Below are 17,224 nucleotides of genomic sequence, written 5' to 3'. Positions count from 1 at the left end.
GTTATGAAAATATTTATTGAGTACTATTCATTAAGGATTATCTAAAGGATACGATGTTCTTTGGATATTCTGAATTTTGTTCTTGGCTAAGCCAGACCATCTGGGAGTGGCCTATATGGATCACTGGCATAAATGCGTTTTTTAAAATATTTATACAGTTATGATTTGGACTGAACTGAGAAATTATAATAACATCACTCAGAATTTTATATCACACATCTTGCAGAAATGACATTGAAAATGTCATCTACTCCATCAGACGTCTGTTCTTTAATTAAAAGCACATAAGATGAATTTCACTGAAGTCTCAGCCCATGTGCTTCTGGTGAGCAGCTGCCTTCTTTTCCTTATGGTCCCTGGAAATCTCATAACAGATTATTTTCCTGTTTACTGTGGCTGCTGAGAACATAAATGGGACTGGGTGACATGTGCTCTTTACTAACAGACCCCCTTGGCTCCATCTTTCTCACCCTCGTTATTTTTCTTCAATCACTTTTGTCCAGCAATTTTGCTATCCTCAGATTTTGAAAGCTGGTTTGAAGCCTTTTGACTGCTGGATATAGTTTAAATCAATGAGTAAACAAAGAAACAACTAGTCTAAGGCAATAATTTCTCTCAGTATAGCATTGTTATAATTGCTGTTTTTAGGATATTTGCTACTCCCTCCCCTCTTTGGACTTAAAAGGTGTATTTCGCTCATCCCGCCAGTGATTTGCCTTTTCTCTTTTCTGTTGTCATCAGCCCACCTCCTTTCTTGGCTCTACTGATGGCTGCTGCTTCTCCTGCTGTCACTGTTCAGGTTCCTTACGACTCCTTAAGTGTCTGTGTATGAGTGTGTATGGATGTGTTCACCTCTGGTTCTCTGCCATGTGTATTTTCAAGTCAATTCCTGTTTTTATTCTTTTATGACCATTCCTTATGCTGCTAATTTCTTAATCTCTTCCCTGCCAAGTAATTGCATGAGCCTCCAAGGCGACCTGACCTGAGCCATCTCTGCCGTCACTGGAGTTAACATGCTCTCGACATTTAATTTCATGTTGACTACTCAGCTAAAAGTGTCCTTAGGATAGTGCCTACCACTGCAGAGAGCCTAACATACCAATCCAGTTGTTTGAAATAAATATATTTTAAAATCTGTAGATGATTTACCAGGTGCTTTATTCTGTTAGAAATAGCTATCTAACTATTCTAATAAAATTATAGTTGCATATTTGTTGTAACTTATTAGGGCATCAATTAAACATAATGTTAAATTGGTTAATAATATTTTCTTATTTAAGAATATATGTGAATAAACATATATGATTAGGATAGTTAAAGTCTTAGTGAAGAAGAGACAAAAATTAGATATGACCTAAATTTTGCCCAAACATATACCACGTCAGTAAAGCTAATAAAATGAAGACTAAATACATAACACCATCAAAGCACAGGGCCACAGATATCCTGGACTTGATGATTAAATTTGAAGTATTTCATCAGATTGAGGAACAATTTTATTACGTAAGATGATGAAAAATTATTTAATATGGCTTCAAAATCTTGTTAGCCCTGACCAGTGTGGGTCAACTGGTTACACGTCATTGTCTCATGGACCAAAATGTTGCTGGTTCAATGCCCAGGTAGGGCATATGCTTGTGTTGTGGGTTCAGTTCCCGGTCCAGGTATGTGTGGAGGGTAGCTGATCACTGCTTCTTTCTCACATTGATGTTGCACTCCCTCTTTCTTCTTTCTTTCCCCAATCTGTAAAAATAAAATAATAAAATCTTTCAAACTCTTATTAAAATAGCTAAATGAATTTAGATAAATAAACCTAAGAATATTGAGGAAGCAATTTACAGGCAAATAAAAATAATTTTAGTAGAATTGCTGCTAAAGCATCCAAGTTAAAGAAGATAGATCTGCCCTGCTTCCTGCTTGCAAAGTCAATAAGGATAAAACTTACATATGGAAGTCCATACTTTTATGATTATTAGAAATGGTCACAGCCGTAGTCCCAAACCACAGTGACAGAGAAGATTTGGAGAATATGGCAGAATTAGGTGTAGCTGAGAGAGGAAACTTAGAGCAGCATTATGCCTTTGCAGCTGTCATGAACTCAAATCTGTGGGTAGCCCAGACTTTCTGAGGGGCCATGCCCGTGAGACCTCTTTGGTTGGGCATGGCCTGCATGCCATGCAGTAACTTGACTGCTGTAACTTCAGCAGTAACTTGACTGCTGAAAAGGGTTTGAGTTCTGTTTGAAAACAGAATGGCATAATAGGCAGCACTGCACAAGGAAACTCACTATGCTATTAGTGCCAAGAAAAGACTATCAGCCCTGGCTGGTGTGGCTCAGTGGATTGAGTGCCAGCCTGCAAACCAAAGGATAACCAGTTCGATTCTCAGTGAGGGCACATGCCTGGGTTGAGGGCTAGGTCCCCAGTAGGGGGTGTGTGAGAGGTAACTTAACAGCACATTGATGTTTATCTCCCTTTCTTTCTCCTTCTCCTCTCTCTAAAAATAAATAAAATCTTTAAAAAAAAGTATCAGTTTAATAGACTGAGGGGTTAGTTTTGGTGGCCAGTGGAAGAGAATTCTAAATCACCTCACACAGTGTGAATGAATGCTACATCACTCCCTGTGAACCAGTGAGTTTAAACAGAGCATTACCTCAGGACAACAGTTGCTATGAAAGTATGGGCAAACCATTTTACAAGGAACCAAAAATTCAACATAATACATTTTTTTCTGAACGAAAAAAGAGAAAATGTCAGTAGTCAGAGAAGAGTTAAGAAAACCATATGAGCTTAGAAGTGATTTGACAGAGTGCACAGAGAAGATGGCAAATTCTAAAACAAGAAAAGAAATGAAATTCTCATTAGAAGAAACAAAATGTGGGAAAATATTCTGCCATAAGAAGAGGCAATGATATTGAGAACATGAAGCAATCTGTAATTGTTTTAAATGATGGCTATAGAAACAAAGGAGATCACTATGTGAACTTCTGGAATTATTGAAGATAGGACCAGAACAATTAAAACAGACAAAACAAAAACACAAAGATATAATAGAAGATTGTCCTGAAATTAAGGAAGAATATTATCCACAGGTTTAAATTGCACAGGGCCAATGTTCTCAAAGAGGCTGAAATAATGTCCTCATGGAAGAACTGATATAGAACAATTGTTACATAGAGAGACAGACAAAAAGATATCAGACTGAAAGCCAGAATAATACTCAGGAACACAATACATTCTCTTTAAAGTAACAAATAAGACAAGCAGCGCATTATTCCCACTGATAGTTAACGTTCATCAGTAAGTACTAGTCAGTGTAGTTGAAAGGAGAAATAAATGAAAATTGGAAAGCAGATGGCAAAATCAAGACTCCCCCCAAAATTTTATAGAAAACTCAAGATAACCAATTGAAAATATAAGTAGTAAAATAGCTTAATGGAATAGATGGATAGAAAAATAATATCCCAAGATTAATATATTCCCCAGATGCAAATAGCAATTAGTTTGACATTGATGGAAACAAAGGATTAAAATATCCCATTTATAATAGTAAAAAAAAGAAGATTTGAAATAAACCTAAGTGTAAAAGTTCTGCACATAATACCAGACTTTGGAAAGTAAAAAAGTAAATGTGTGCTTATTAGAACATCTAGTAAACACACCAGTCACTCCCACAGTGTTCTTGTGCAGTTACCATGGAAAAAATAAGTATATGATGAATGTCAGGAAAATTCTGAAAGCTGAAAGTAAAAAGACTAATGTCACAAGAAAAGTCCATTCATTTTATTCCATGAATAATAATAATAACAAGTTTATGTTAGTACATAAATAATCAGACCAAACAGAATAGGGTCTGGAGAAAACATTAGCAAAAGTTCACTAGGAAAACTATTTGCAGAAGACATCTAATAAAAGGCTGTTACCCCAAACATACAAAGAACACTTACAACTCAACAGAAGAAAACAACTCGATTAAAAAATGAATCAAAGACCTTGATACCTCACCACAAAGTATATACAGATTCTAAATAAGCATATGAAAAGATGCTCCATATCATATGTCATGAAGGGAAAGCAAAGTGAAACAACAGTGAGATGCCATCACATACCTATTAAAATCGCCAAACTCCTTAACACTGACACGCCCCATCTCAGTGTGGATGTGGATCAATGGGAACTCTTCCACATTGCTGGTGGGAATTGTTGGTTTCACGACAGTTTGTCAGTATCTAACAAAAGTAAACATATTCTTACTACAGGGTCCAGCAATCACATCTCTCAGTATTTACCCAAAGGAGTTGAAAACCTATGTCCATACAAAAGTCTACTCATGCATGTTTTTATAGCAGCTTTATTCATAATTGCCAAAACTTGGTGGCAACCAAGATGTCCTTCAGTAGGTGAATGGATCAATAAACTGTGGAGCCTTCTACTTCCAGATGATGGAATATTAGTCAGTGGTAAAAAGAAATGAGCTCTCAAGCCATGAAAGGACATGGAGGGAACTTCAATGCATATTCCTGAGTGACAGAATTGCTCTGAAAAGGCTGCATACTCTATGATTCCAACCAGGTGACACTCTGGAAAAAGCAAACTATGGAGCCCATTAAAAAAATCAGTTGCCAGGGGTTACAAGAGAGAGATGAATAAGGGGGACACAGAGGATTTTTAGGGCAGTGAAAATACTCTGTGTGATATTATAACATAACATTATACTTTTGCCCAAACCTGTAGAATGCACAACTAAAGAGTGACTGTGACATAAACTGTGAACTGTGATTATGAGATGTCTTCATAGGTTCATCCTTGGTTTAAAAAAAAAACTATCATTTTAATGAGTGATGTTGATAATGGAGGAGTTTATGCCTGTGTAGGAGCAGTAGGTATACGGAAGATGTCTGTAAGTTTCTCTCTATTTTGTTGGAAACCTAAAGTTGCTCTAAAAAATTCTTTTAGTTTTCTGAGAAAATTCCATACTGTTTTCCATAGTGGTTGTACCAGTCTGCAATCCCACCAACAGTGAACGAGGGTCCCCTTTTCTCCACAACCTCTCCAATACTTGTTGTTTGTTGCTTTGTTTATGATGGCCATTCTGACTGGTGTAAAGTGGTATCTCATTGTGGTTTTAATTTGCATCTCTCTGATAGCTAGTGATATTGAGCATCTTTTCATGTGTCTCTGGATCCTCTGTATGTCCTCCTTGGAGAAGTGTCTGTTCAAGTTTTTTGCCCACTTTTTAATTGGGTTGCTTGTCTTCCACTGTGGAAAACAGTATGGAATTTTCTCAGAAAATTTAAAATGGATCTGCCTTTTGACCCAGCAATTCCACTGCTAGGATTATATCCTAAGAACCCTGAAACACCAATCCAAAGAACCTATGCACCCCAATGTTCATTGCAGCACAATTTACAATAGCTAAGAGTTGGAAGCAACCTAGGTGCCCATCAGTAAATGAATGGATCCAAAAACTATGGTACATTTACACAATGGAATTCTGTGCAGCAAAAAGAAAGAAGGAGCTCCTACCCTTTGCAACAGCATGGATGGAACTGGAAAGCATTGTGCTGAGTGAAATAAACCAGGCAGTGAAAGACAAATACCATATGATCTCACCTTTAACAGGAAGCTAAACGACAAAACAAACAAGCAAGCAAAATATAACCAAAGACACTGAAATAGAGAACAGGCTGACAGTGACCAGAGGGGAGAGGGGAGAGAATTTCAGGGGAAAAGGAGAAGAAGGGTTTACAGGAACAAGTATAAAGGACATATGGACAAAAACTTAAGGGGGGTGGAAATGGGAGGGAGGTGCGGAGCACTGGGGGGGTGGGCTGGGATGGGAGTAAAAGACAGAAAACTGTACTTTAACAACAATTAAAATAAACAAATTTTTAAAAATAAATAAATAATAATAACTTATTGTAAAATTTTTAAAAATTCTTTTAAAAAACTGGGTAAAATGTGAAGAGCAAAATACTTTTGTAACCCCTAAAATACACTTTGAAGTATTTATGTTATTTTGTTATTAATTTTGTTTTTTAAATCTTTATATAAATTCAGCCTTCCTATTTTAGATAGTAATGAGTAGTGTTCAAGTGGCTTTCTGATTTTTGTTCTAAATTCATGCTTTTCTGACAAACCCTTTCAACTTCAAAATTAAATCTGTTAAGCAGAAAACAGTTTCTTAAAAAAATAGAAAAATTTATTTCTTTTCAATACTACCTTTTAATGCTTGATTCTTATTTTTCCTTAGAGTACTAGTTGTTAACTACTCCATCCTTTTCTTTAAGGATTGCTGTCTAGACTGGAGATATAAAAGTTGAACATAAAACAACTGGCTTTACAACAGCCTGAAAATTCACTGCATAAATAAAAGAGGAATTTAAGTAATGGATAGTAGGGGAAATAAGTATTAAATAAGAATAGGAAAACCTATGCACTCTTGGATACACAATGTTGAATATGTTGTTTAACTTTTGGGGACTCAATTTTCTCAACAATAAACCATGTGTGTGGAGGGCAATGAGCAGTGATGTTCAAGAGAAGAATGGAGTTGAAAAGTCTTTCAAAGCCTTCCAAGTCATGTGATTCCAATGAACCCTGAACAAAAAGCGGAACTAAAACTCCGTGTATAAAATCCTATGTTATTTGTGGCAGGAAGTTAATTTCCAGCATGTTCCACAAATCAGTTTGTACTGAAACTTTGCATGAACGTATGCATAGTACGTATAGAATAAGACAGCTCTTGGTAGTCTTGAAGGTAACTGCAGAGTTTTTACTCAACGGATGTGCTGCATGATCCTGAGAGCTTGTTCCCATGTTATGACTTTGTGAATCCGTGAAATTGCAAATCTAATTCTAACCTCACCAAAAAGACGGGCGTAAATGGCCCACTATTTAAAGTAATGCTGACTACTTTCAGGTTATTCAGAATCCATTTATGAAATTACTACTTTTCATGAATAAATAGTAGGCTTTTAGATTAAAGAACTTTCTGTAATACCCAAAGTGTCAATTTGCCTGCCAAGGTACCCATCATCCTGTCTCATGAGCTTGCCTCAGCAGCTTGCTGGCCACATCTGACTAAAGAAATGGAGTCAGTAAGCTGAGTCTTTTGTAGATGGCATATGGCTAACAAGAACCTTTACTTCTCTCAAAATGTACAGATTACTGGGCATTTTGCCCTGGAGAGCCACTCTCAACCCCTTCCAGATCCTGCTTATGTGCCTGGAAACTGATCTCTGGCATAAATAATTAATAATAATAACATTAATAGGCTTCCACCCATGGGAGGCAGCAGCCATACAGATGAAGGTGGAAGGAAAAGAAAGTTGGGTATCTTTTCTGTCTTCTTGAATCAACAGTGGCTACATAATCTCTAACAAAAGGCTTCATCCCCTGTCCTACAACCTGGTCCTATAGCTCTGTCTAGGTCATTCTAGATCCTGGTAAAATCCCTTCCCTTGGCCCTTTTATTACCTTGGGTTGATTATCTTCCCATATTTGCCAGCCCCTGGGTGCTGCACCATCCCTTAACAATTTTTCTTAACACTGCTCACACTTTTAATAATCCTTTTATTAAATTCTTTTGATTTAGCCCAATGAGTTTGCAATTTGTTTTCTGCTAACCCTTATGGATATAACTGATATACAATAGAATACAGTGTTAGAGCTAGAGAACTACTTCTTTGTTGTTGCTGGTTTATTTATTAGTTAATTAATTAACTTAGTGTTTATTTACTAATTTACTTTTTGTTCTTGGCAAGGTGCAACAGATGAAGACATTCTGGGTGCTAGAATACAGAGATGAAAAAAAAAGAGTAGAGACCCTAATCTTGAGGCACTATTCTTTGCTGTGGAAAGAAGTCACAAAAAAGCTATATAATAAGAGAAGCCTTGTCTTACATCTGTATTTTGAGAGTGAGTGCATGCAAGTAACAGCTGAGGTAGTGAATTCTTCCCAAAGGGAGGTTGACGTGGTATGGAGCAGCTTTATGGAGGACGTGCTGGTAGAGTCAAGGACTAGTAGGTACATGCAAGGTAGAGGAGAGTGATGGAGAAAAAATATGAGACTAGCAAGTACAGATGCACTGAGATTTATATCAGTAATTGTTGTTCCAGGATATGATATATGCAGATTATTTGCACATCTAGAGGTAATGTTATAAAGGGATGAGAAACTAGACTAAAGAAAATCCAGGGAAATCTTGGAGGTCAAGCTTCAATGTTTGGTCTTTATATCTTGTGGGTCAGTCTTCTCCACATTTATTAGAAACAGTGTTTTGAGCACATCCTAGTATATATATATTATTTATTTCAAAAGTATAAAAGTATGCTATAGATATTACTACAATGATAATAATTAAAACTAAGTAAGATAAATAAGGAAATAATATTTTGTTAATTACATGTGTTTGTGTTGTAATTAGCTAAAGTCTTAAGGACTCTCCATTAAAAAGTGCATTATTGGTGGTAGTGATTTTAGTTCATTATATATATATTTATAAAATATTTTATCTTACATAAATAAATGAGCTATAATATATATAAGTAAATATAAATAAAATGAATTCTATATTGGAGAGTGGAGATTTATGAATATAATTACCATGTTATATACATATTATAATTATTTAATCAATAAGTAAGTATTAGTTAAGACTTACTACGTGTTCAGCACTATGCCAGGTACAGAATTAACTTTGCAATTATATAAAACATAACTTTTACATTGAAATCTTTTTTACATTTTCTTTATTTATTTTTAGAGAGAGGGGAAGGGAGGAAGAGAAACATCAATGTGTGATTGCCTCTCATACGCCCCCAACTGGGGACCTGGCCTGCAACCCAGGCATCTGCTCTGACTGGGAATTGAACTGGTAACCTTTTGGTTTTCAGGCCAGCATTCAATCTACTGAGCCACACCAGCCAGGGCTACATTGAAATCTTTTAAAAGATCACTATATATAAAATAAAGCTGATGTTATTATTCCTATGTTATAGATGGCAAAAATTGACTATGAGAAGCTTTAAGTACCTTGCCAGGTCACCCAAGAAAGAGCAAACACAGAGGGCAGTAAACAAGCCTGGACCAGAGTCAGCCAGCTATTGCACCCATGAGACCTGAGTGATGCCTTAAATGTCCAGGAGGAAGTGGGGGTTCTTGTGAAGACTTTCTAAGAAGCTAGAGTTCATTCTTGACAAATAGGGACATAATTCAAATCTAGAGGTAAATCTAATTTTTAAAGAGTCTTCTTGATTTCTTCTGATTTAGGGGAGATAGCCTCTTTGAATCTGATTACATGATCATCAACCCCACCCTGACTCAGCAGAAGTATCAGTCTTCCTTTTCCTTATTTTTCACATATTCCCAGAAAGTTCCCCATTTAGATTACAGAATATAGTAGTGGGGATAGAAATACAGCACACACTTATTTATACTCAGTAAAAAGGAAGCATATACATTGTTATGCTCCTTCCAAAGGTGTTTCTGTTCATTTCAAAACACTAGACCAGCTGTTGGAACAAATGCCAATAACTCTGTATACACTTCAGTAAACCAGCTTTAGAGGATCCAAGATAGCTGCTCTGGGCAGAATTATAAGCAGGAAAAGCTTGTCTTCCTTTTATTTTTATATCCTCATTTAACACCCCTCACTGACCATGACCTTTTCCTCTTCAAACTTACACTTGAGTTTATGCACGCCTCCCATCTTGATCCCTTTACCTAAAATAAAGTCTGACCCAAGATTGGTTTTATTTCCTTCTGCTCTTTTCTTCAACTTACCTGATTCCTTTTTTAAAAAAGGTATGTTTTAAGGGTTGTTAAAAAAACTGACTAGCTCATTTATATTATGTCAAGTTCCAGATTTCATTGAAACCTGTATTGTGTTAAATGTTGAAATTTTCTCAGAAGTTATGATATATATGTGAGGAAATATACTAACATATTTATTTGTGTGTATACATCCATGTTCCATGTAATAGCAATAGGTGAGTGGCTAGATAAGCCACATGAAAGACACACTAAGGTAGCTTAGCTCCTATTCGGCTCTGACAATGCCTAGCAACATAAACAGCCCCCAATAAACATTTGTTAAAATATTACAGTGTGAGGGAGTCTTCTTGTTTAGGAACTTTAGACTCTTACTGAATAATAGGGAGTCAATTAAGGCCAATGGGAAATCAGAAATGTCTTCAGATTATGAAGAAAATAACCAAAATATGTCAAAGAATGTCCGCTAGAGAAATGTCACATTCAACTAGTAGAATATGGAATATATAGAATATTAAATATAGATATTTTTCACAGATATTTTAATATTATTGTACCTGGTTAATACTAAACAATTGCTGTTACATAGTTAAATAAAATATATTCTCTGTAGAAATTAGAAAATGTATCATTCTTAATATTGTAAATGTACTCCAATAGTTTCTGAGCATTAGTTTATTTAGTTTTATCCTTGGTGCATTTATAAATAGCTCTATCTTGTCGCTCTTGTTCATACATCTTGAAGCCACTAAGCTATATAGTCATAACTGTCAGTTAGTTGGCATTGATGATGGTGGACTAAAGGCTAATATTGTCAATATCCACCTAAAAACATGTCAAATTCAGAAATGTCAACGTGACACCAGGGTCATTTCCCACATCCTCAAGATATGAGTGTCTCATCATGCCTAAGATATATTCACCTTTCCAACACCTCTCTCTATCACCTCTCAGGAATATTTTGGCCTAAATGATGATCCTATCATGGACTGATGAGCAAAGGTGAGCTCTGAAGTAGCATTTAAAATATGTTTAAGGCAAAGGAAGGGATTTAGGGCCCAGGATTAACCTTAAACCACATTGTAGATATCACTGCTAATCCTCCCTCACATCAATTTGAAAGTCCATTCCACCTCTTGCTTTTCCTCAGAGCCTTATTAAAGTCTCCCATTTGATTGTTCTAAGTTTAGCTTTCTTCCTTGAGCTAGTGTGAGAAAAGTTTCCTTGAGCAACTCCCTCGAGCTGGCGCTTCCTCAAGCAGCCTGGCCAAGGACTGGGGCAGTGACCTTACGTCTCCTAGGCGGGAACAGTGACCTCACCCATTGTTTCACTTACTAGCTGCAATTGTGCCAGCTTCGTGTGGGTAGTGCCGGCTTTCCCCTTGACTGGAATATCACAAGAAGGGTTGTAAATGGGAGGAAATATGTTAAAAGGAAAAAACGTCCATGTAGGAGGGGAATTTAATAAATCATTAATGTGGTATTTGTGTAACCTAATCAAGAATATTCTCACTCATTTAGAGCCCTGCATTTCAGAGACATGTATTGTATTTCGTTTTCCTTCCTAAAATTGGTGGTTGCATATTGAACTTTATTTTAGGCCTCTCCTCACACTTTCATTTTTTCTCTAACCCTCTATCTTTTCCCCCCTCTAATCTTCTTGTGTCATATTTTTTCTCTAATCTTGTATCATTTTATTATAGAACAGTTACCTAGCTTTCCCCCCCAAATTCCTTGGACAGATATCTTCTCTATTTAGTGCAAATATGCCATCATTGATGCTAGATTTTAAAAGGATATGATCATGGAAAATTTCTTTAGCTAGTGTTTACCAAAGTGGTAAACACTACCACTCTGAAACACCAGTTGCATTGTCAATGAACAAAGTACTGTGCCCGGCTTACTGAATACAAGAAGCCATTGTACTGCAAAGATCCTGGAATGTTGGTAGAATCATGCAGAGCATAGAGTGTTGGAACAAACAAGTCTGGTTTTTAATAAATAAAAATCAATTATGACCACTTATAGTTAAGATTTCATTAATTCTTATCTATGCTTTTACAAAAAAAACCCCAACAACTTCCAAAAGACTACTAATAGAGATAAGCCAGACCACTAACTGACATATGACTAAATATGGATACACATATACTCCTATTAGTAGATGGATAGAATGGACATAGTAAAAGATATATGTATATTGATAAATATATATCCTAACTCAAGATTAATAACTATGAATTTGTCACAAATTATTTTTAATAGTTTGAAATTTGTATACTTTAGGGTTTGCATACAGTATACTGATACATTTTGGAATTCATGCCGGTTTGCAAAGAGTTTTTATCAAAAATGCAGTTCTCTGGCAGGTCCTAATCCACCCAGGATTGCATATAGTGGGAAAAAAGGCAACAGGTAAACAAAGATACAGTAGACACCATATAGGTCCAGATCTGGGTATGATTTTATGCATGATAGACAAGGAGAGAAAAATAAAAAGTGAAAATAAAATAAGTAAAATTACTTGAAATTATTGTAACTTTATACAGACCCAGATATTTTGTGTCTTTGAAGAGTGTATAATATATGTAGTTCATGGTTGGTAAAAATACTGAAGTTTTACAGAGAAAGCTACAGGTGTGTTGACTAGAGTAATTTGGTAAGGCAATAGAAATTTACCAAGATTCCCCCAAATGGCTTTGCTTCATCTAAATATGGTGTGATAGGAAAAGTTAGCATTCTAAGGCAAACATGATCTTTAAAATCTCTGAGAAGTATGGATGGGTGGTTATCTTTAGTGAAGAACTGGAAGGACTCTAATTAAAGGAGCATGTAAATAGTAATAAATAACTTTGGAACGGAAGCCTGATGACCTTGATAGTATGGCAGAGAAATTGGGGGGGTTCTAATAAGCAGAGACAGAATCGTATGTTAACAAACAGGAATGGCATGCAGAATAGATGGGAGGGCCCAAATTTTAGAGTCTGGGCAGCCAGGGATTAGGTCTTCTTTATAATCCAAGATCAGGAGGAGGAGTGTGTGGATCAAAGTCCAGCCCTGGGGATTCTGAGGTCAGAGACAGGATACAGAATCAGTTTAAGAGGAAAGACTATCTTGACAATTTCTATTCAGCAGTTTGTGTCTTGTGATCTCTGCCTGCTGTGAGCCTCCAGTTTCCAGAAGTCTGACAAGTAAGTGACAAAATGCTAGGATGGTTGGATCAGCCAAAATGGAATGCTGACAAGTAGGAGAAAGAGGACAAGACATTTGTCTTTTTCATTTGGCAGTCAATTATTTCATGATTTTCAAACAATACATAGACTTTCAACCTGCCATTTTCTTCTGGGTCCCACTTCCTCCTTAGACCAAAGCCAAGGACACTGTGGTCACATGAAAATACTGAAGCTGATCCCTGGCTGTGTGCATGGTTACCGGCTCACGACGATGACAACTAAGGTTTTCATCGCCTTTTGTTAAACATACACCAAACTCTGCACTCCCTGGGTTTGACATACCCTTCCACAAAAGAAGAGAAAGGAATGTGAAGGAGATCCCTTTTAGTAATCACGTCATTCTAGTCCTCCTCACCGCCATCTTGTTTACTTCCTTTCTCTAAGCCAGAAATGAAACGAAGGAAGAGAAAGTTGACCAAGGGGTATGACTTAGCTTTTTTTTTAAGATAACGAATATAAAAGAAGGACTTCTAATCAGGGCATAGCAGACAATGTAGATTGGTGGGTGATGGGGACAGGGCCCAATCAGCAGGAAGCAAGAGAGGCTCCTGAGACACGAAATTGAAGGAGATGCTCACTCCCAAGGTCATGCCAGGGTCTCCTTTTGTGTCGCTCCCTAGGTACTTCTTAGCCTTCCCTAATCTCACCCTGGTGATAGAGTGGGTGAGTTGGCTGATGGGCTGAGGAACCTCAAATTTTCTTCCTCCAAAAGCTGTTATCTGTATCTGTATATTTATTCAACAAATATTTAATGAGCACCTATAAGTCTTTTCTTTGAAAAGTTATAGTAGCACTAACCTTCATGATTCCTACCTCCTAATTTAGATATTCCATGAATGTAGCAATATTTTAGGAAAGTATGAGGCACTGTGGGGTGAAGTTTGAATCGGTACAAAATCATTAATTACTTTTTCTTGTAATCTAGGTGTCCCCCTTTGTGGGAGTCCTTTCAACTCTACCTTTTTTCTATTTTGTAATTTAGTAGATATATCTAAGCCTCTCAAAGGTACCCATACCCTGATATTTTGGAGACTTGCTTCACTCAGTCTAAATTTCACCTAGATTTTTAGTTCCTCTATAGTTATGGATTATTTAACCTAACTAAATAACTCATGCAGTATATTCATGACAATAATACATGGCTCATCACTGTGTTGTTGTTATCTAAATAAAATGGTTCATTTGTCTGTGTGCATCAAAGCCCAATAAAATGCTAACAGGAGTTTGTAGCAAAGAAAGTTAATGGTTTATTTAAGGAAATGGCCCCAAGCCCAGAGACACAGGTGAAGCTTGCTCTAAGACCTGGCTCCTAGATGGCCCACAAGGGGACAGATTATTTACAGGAAATTTTATTGATTATGATAAATAGGGGAGTTGGGATCGTGGGCCCGACTGATTGGTTGGGGCCAGAGTGGGGAGTAGTTGACCACTATATCAGGTCCTGATGTCAGCCATGCAGGCATTCTGTCTGGTTCGGTGAGAGTGTGGTTGGTAGGGTTATTCTGCCTTCACGAACCCAGGACAGAAACACAACTGAGGCTGAGATGTTTCTTTAGTTTGACCCAATCTCTGTTCTCATGGTCAACAGATTCGGAGGCTCTATTTTTTTCAACTCTTATTTTATTGTTGTTCAAGCACAGTCATCTCCATTTGAGGCTTTATTTTTAAGACAGCATGGTACTGCCCAGTACTGGACATCCTAAGGACTTAATGGGAGTGAGCGTGTGGTACGTGCAAAGGTGGAGGAAGCGGGATGAGAGGAGGTGAGTGAGTCATGGCGCTGTGAGACTGGACAAACGTAGTTTAAACTAAGGAAAAAGTCACACGTAAAAATGAGGTTCTCGTGTGGTTACATTATTAGAAAGGAATATTGAGGGTAACCACTTTAGATATTCAAGCAGATTAGTAAGAGATTCATTAAGGTAGTTTTTGAGTCCCTAGGGGCTCTTTTAAAGGCACCTCCTTTCTGACTTAGGTAGTTTGAAGAGGAGGTAGTGTCCCCACCTGCTAAGAGCTTAGAAACAAAGTCATACTAGATGCTAGAGCAGTAGTTTTATGCAACTGATGTAACAGAACACCAGAATCAGACTAAAATGGCTTAGACTCAGGTCTGAACTCTGTCACTTAATTACTAAATAAAGATAATGTTCCTAAATTAAGTATGAATCACAACTATTGTGAAGATACACACAAAAAGTAGGCATTTAAATTGCCATGTAAATAAATGGCTGAGCAACTTTTTATTAATAAAAAAAGATAGTAAAGATTGAATACAAGAGGAGAAAAGAAAAGAACACAACCCTTAACTTCTTAGGTTCTTTAAATCTTGCTTGATGACCCTGGCTGGTGTAGCTCAGTGGACTGAGCGCGGGCCTGGGAACAAAACAACCTTGGTTCGATTCCCAGTCAGGGCACATGCCTGGGTTGCAATCCAGTTCCCATCAGGGGACTCACAAGGGGCAACCATACATTGATATTTCTCTCCCTCTCTCCTTCCCTTCCCCTCTAAAGATAAATAAATTTTTAAAAAAATCTTGCTTGAAAGGGTAGAGTTATATGCCGCAGGCGGAAAGAAACCAATGTACATGTGATTTTACAAATGAAAATAAACACCTCCTTTATATCTATGCACTTATGCTGGGATAAGACAGTATTAATAAGATCAGTGTTTATTTTCTAAATATATACATTTTGCTATGAACATGTCTTCTAAGCTCACAGGATCTTGGGTTCTACTCATACACTAGTCAAGAAAACTATTTTAAATTCTAGAAGCCTCCAAAGTATTGATAATATGATGTCATCTTTAGTTACATCCTACTTAACACAAAACAAAATTATCTTTGCATGAAAGTTGTATGATTGTGATAAGGATATTTTTTAATGTTTTTGCATAACATGATATTCAACAAACCTAATACAAATCTTTGACAGCCAATGCCATTGAAATAAATATTAGGAATTAATAATGGATTAAATTATTGAAATTTCCCTGGGAGAAAAAAATCACTCCATCATGGATTTTCATTGCAAAATCACTTATTGACTAAGTATTTCTTAATTATTTCACCCTTAATTGTTCTCTAACTTGTAAGACACTGCTTTCAAAATAAAGCTGGATACAAAGAGGCTTTGTTTGTAAATTTATGTATCTAAGTGCCAAGGATTTATGTCACCCCCCCATAAAGAATTCTGTGACTTAGTTCAGAGCAATGTGGAGATTGTCATTCAATAAAGAAGATAAATCAAATAAAGAAAAATAAGATAAACCAATTTTTTTAATTTAAAAATAGAAAAATAGCCCTGGCTGGCGTAGCTCAGTGGATTGAGTGTGGGCCTGTGAACCGAAGGATCGTGGTTAGATTCCCAGTCAGGGCACAGGCCTGGGCTGCAGGCTAGTTCCCAGGAGGGGACACACGAGAGGCAACCATACATTGATATTTCTCTCCTTCTCTCCTTCCCTTTCCCTCTAAAGATAAATAAATAAAATCTTTAAATTTTTATTTAAAAAATAAAAATAAAATAAAAATAGAAAATTAAGGGTTGTGTTGGAAATTACGAAGAATTTGTTAACTGAGGGGCTGTCCTAAACGGAAACAAAGTTTATAAGACATCTCAACAGAAAGAAAGGAAAGGGGAGAGAGGAGCTAAAATAAACAAATGGAAGGGCAGAAATGAATCAAAACTAGTTTTAACTGAATTTGTCATGATTTGGATGGTGCAGTGTTGAGAGAAACAGATAATGGATCATGTCATGTCATGTTAATTTTGACAACTGTCAGACTAGGCAGTGCTGTGAAATCATCACGAAAGACGCATATGCTCTGCTGTGTCATCTTCACTTGAGACTTGCACGTTGGATATTAGAAACTGCGTTTAAACAACCAAAGCTGGGTGTTGGGAAATAAATCCATTTGAAAGGAAAACATTGTTGGATGTGATTTGTGGAGTTCCTTGGGAAGGGTTCAGTGGAGCCATGTTTTTGCATAATTTCGTTTTACTGCCTACTTTCATTATGGAGCTGACGGCCTGGAGCCCTGGAGAGCCAGAGGAACGAGCGAAGCAGAGAAGGAGCTGGGCATGGGGCTGTGGTCCCGAGTTTCTGCACTGATCGTCTCTGTTAGAAGGGACCCTGTCAGCAATGACAGTTTTTTAAGTTGGAAGTTGTTATGTCTTTATATGTGTAATCTTCTTCTAAATATTATATTTATTATTTCA

General features: G+C 36.8%; 1 protein-coding gene across 2 annotated transcripts in view; it reads left to right on the top strand.

Annotated features, from left to right (window-relative positions):
- Window positions 1-17,224, top strand: part of THSD7A (thrombospondin type 1 domain containing 7A) — a 356,792-nt gene that overhangs the window by 141,305 nt on the left and 198,263 nt on the right. The gene's annotated exons all lie outside the window — the stretch shown is intronic.

This window comes from Artibeus jamaicensis, unplaced genomic scaffold (assembly GCF_021234435.1).
Source record: "Artibeus jamaicensis isolate MK-2021 breed Jamaican fruit bat unplaced genomic scaffold, CSHL_Jam_final contig_923, whole genome shotgun sequence".
Taxonomy (NCBI): Eukaryota; Metazoa; Chordata; class Mammalia; order Chiroptera; family Phyllostomidae; genus Artibeus; species Artibeus jamaicensis.
The sequence above is the reverse complement of the archived record's forward strand: the minus strand, read 5'-3'. Positions and strand labels throughout refer to the sequence as shown.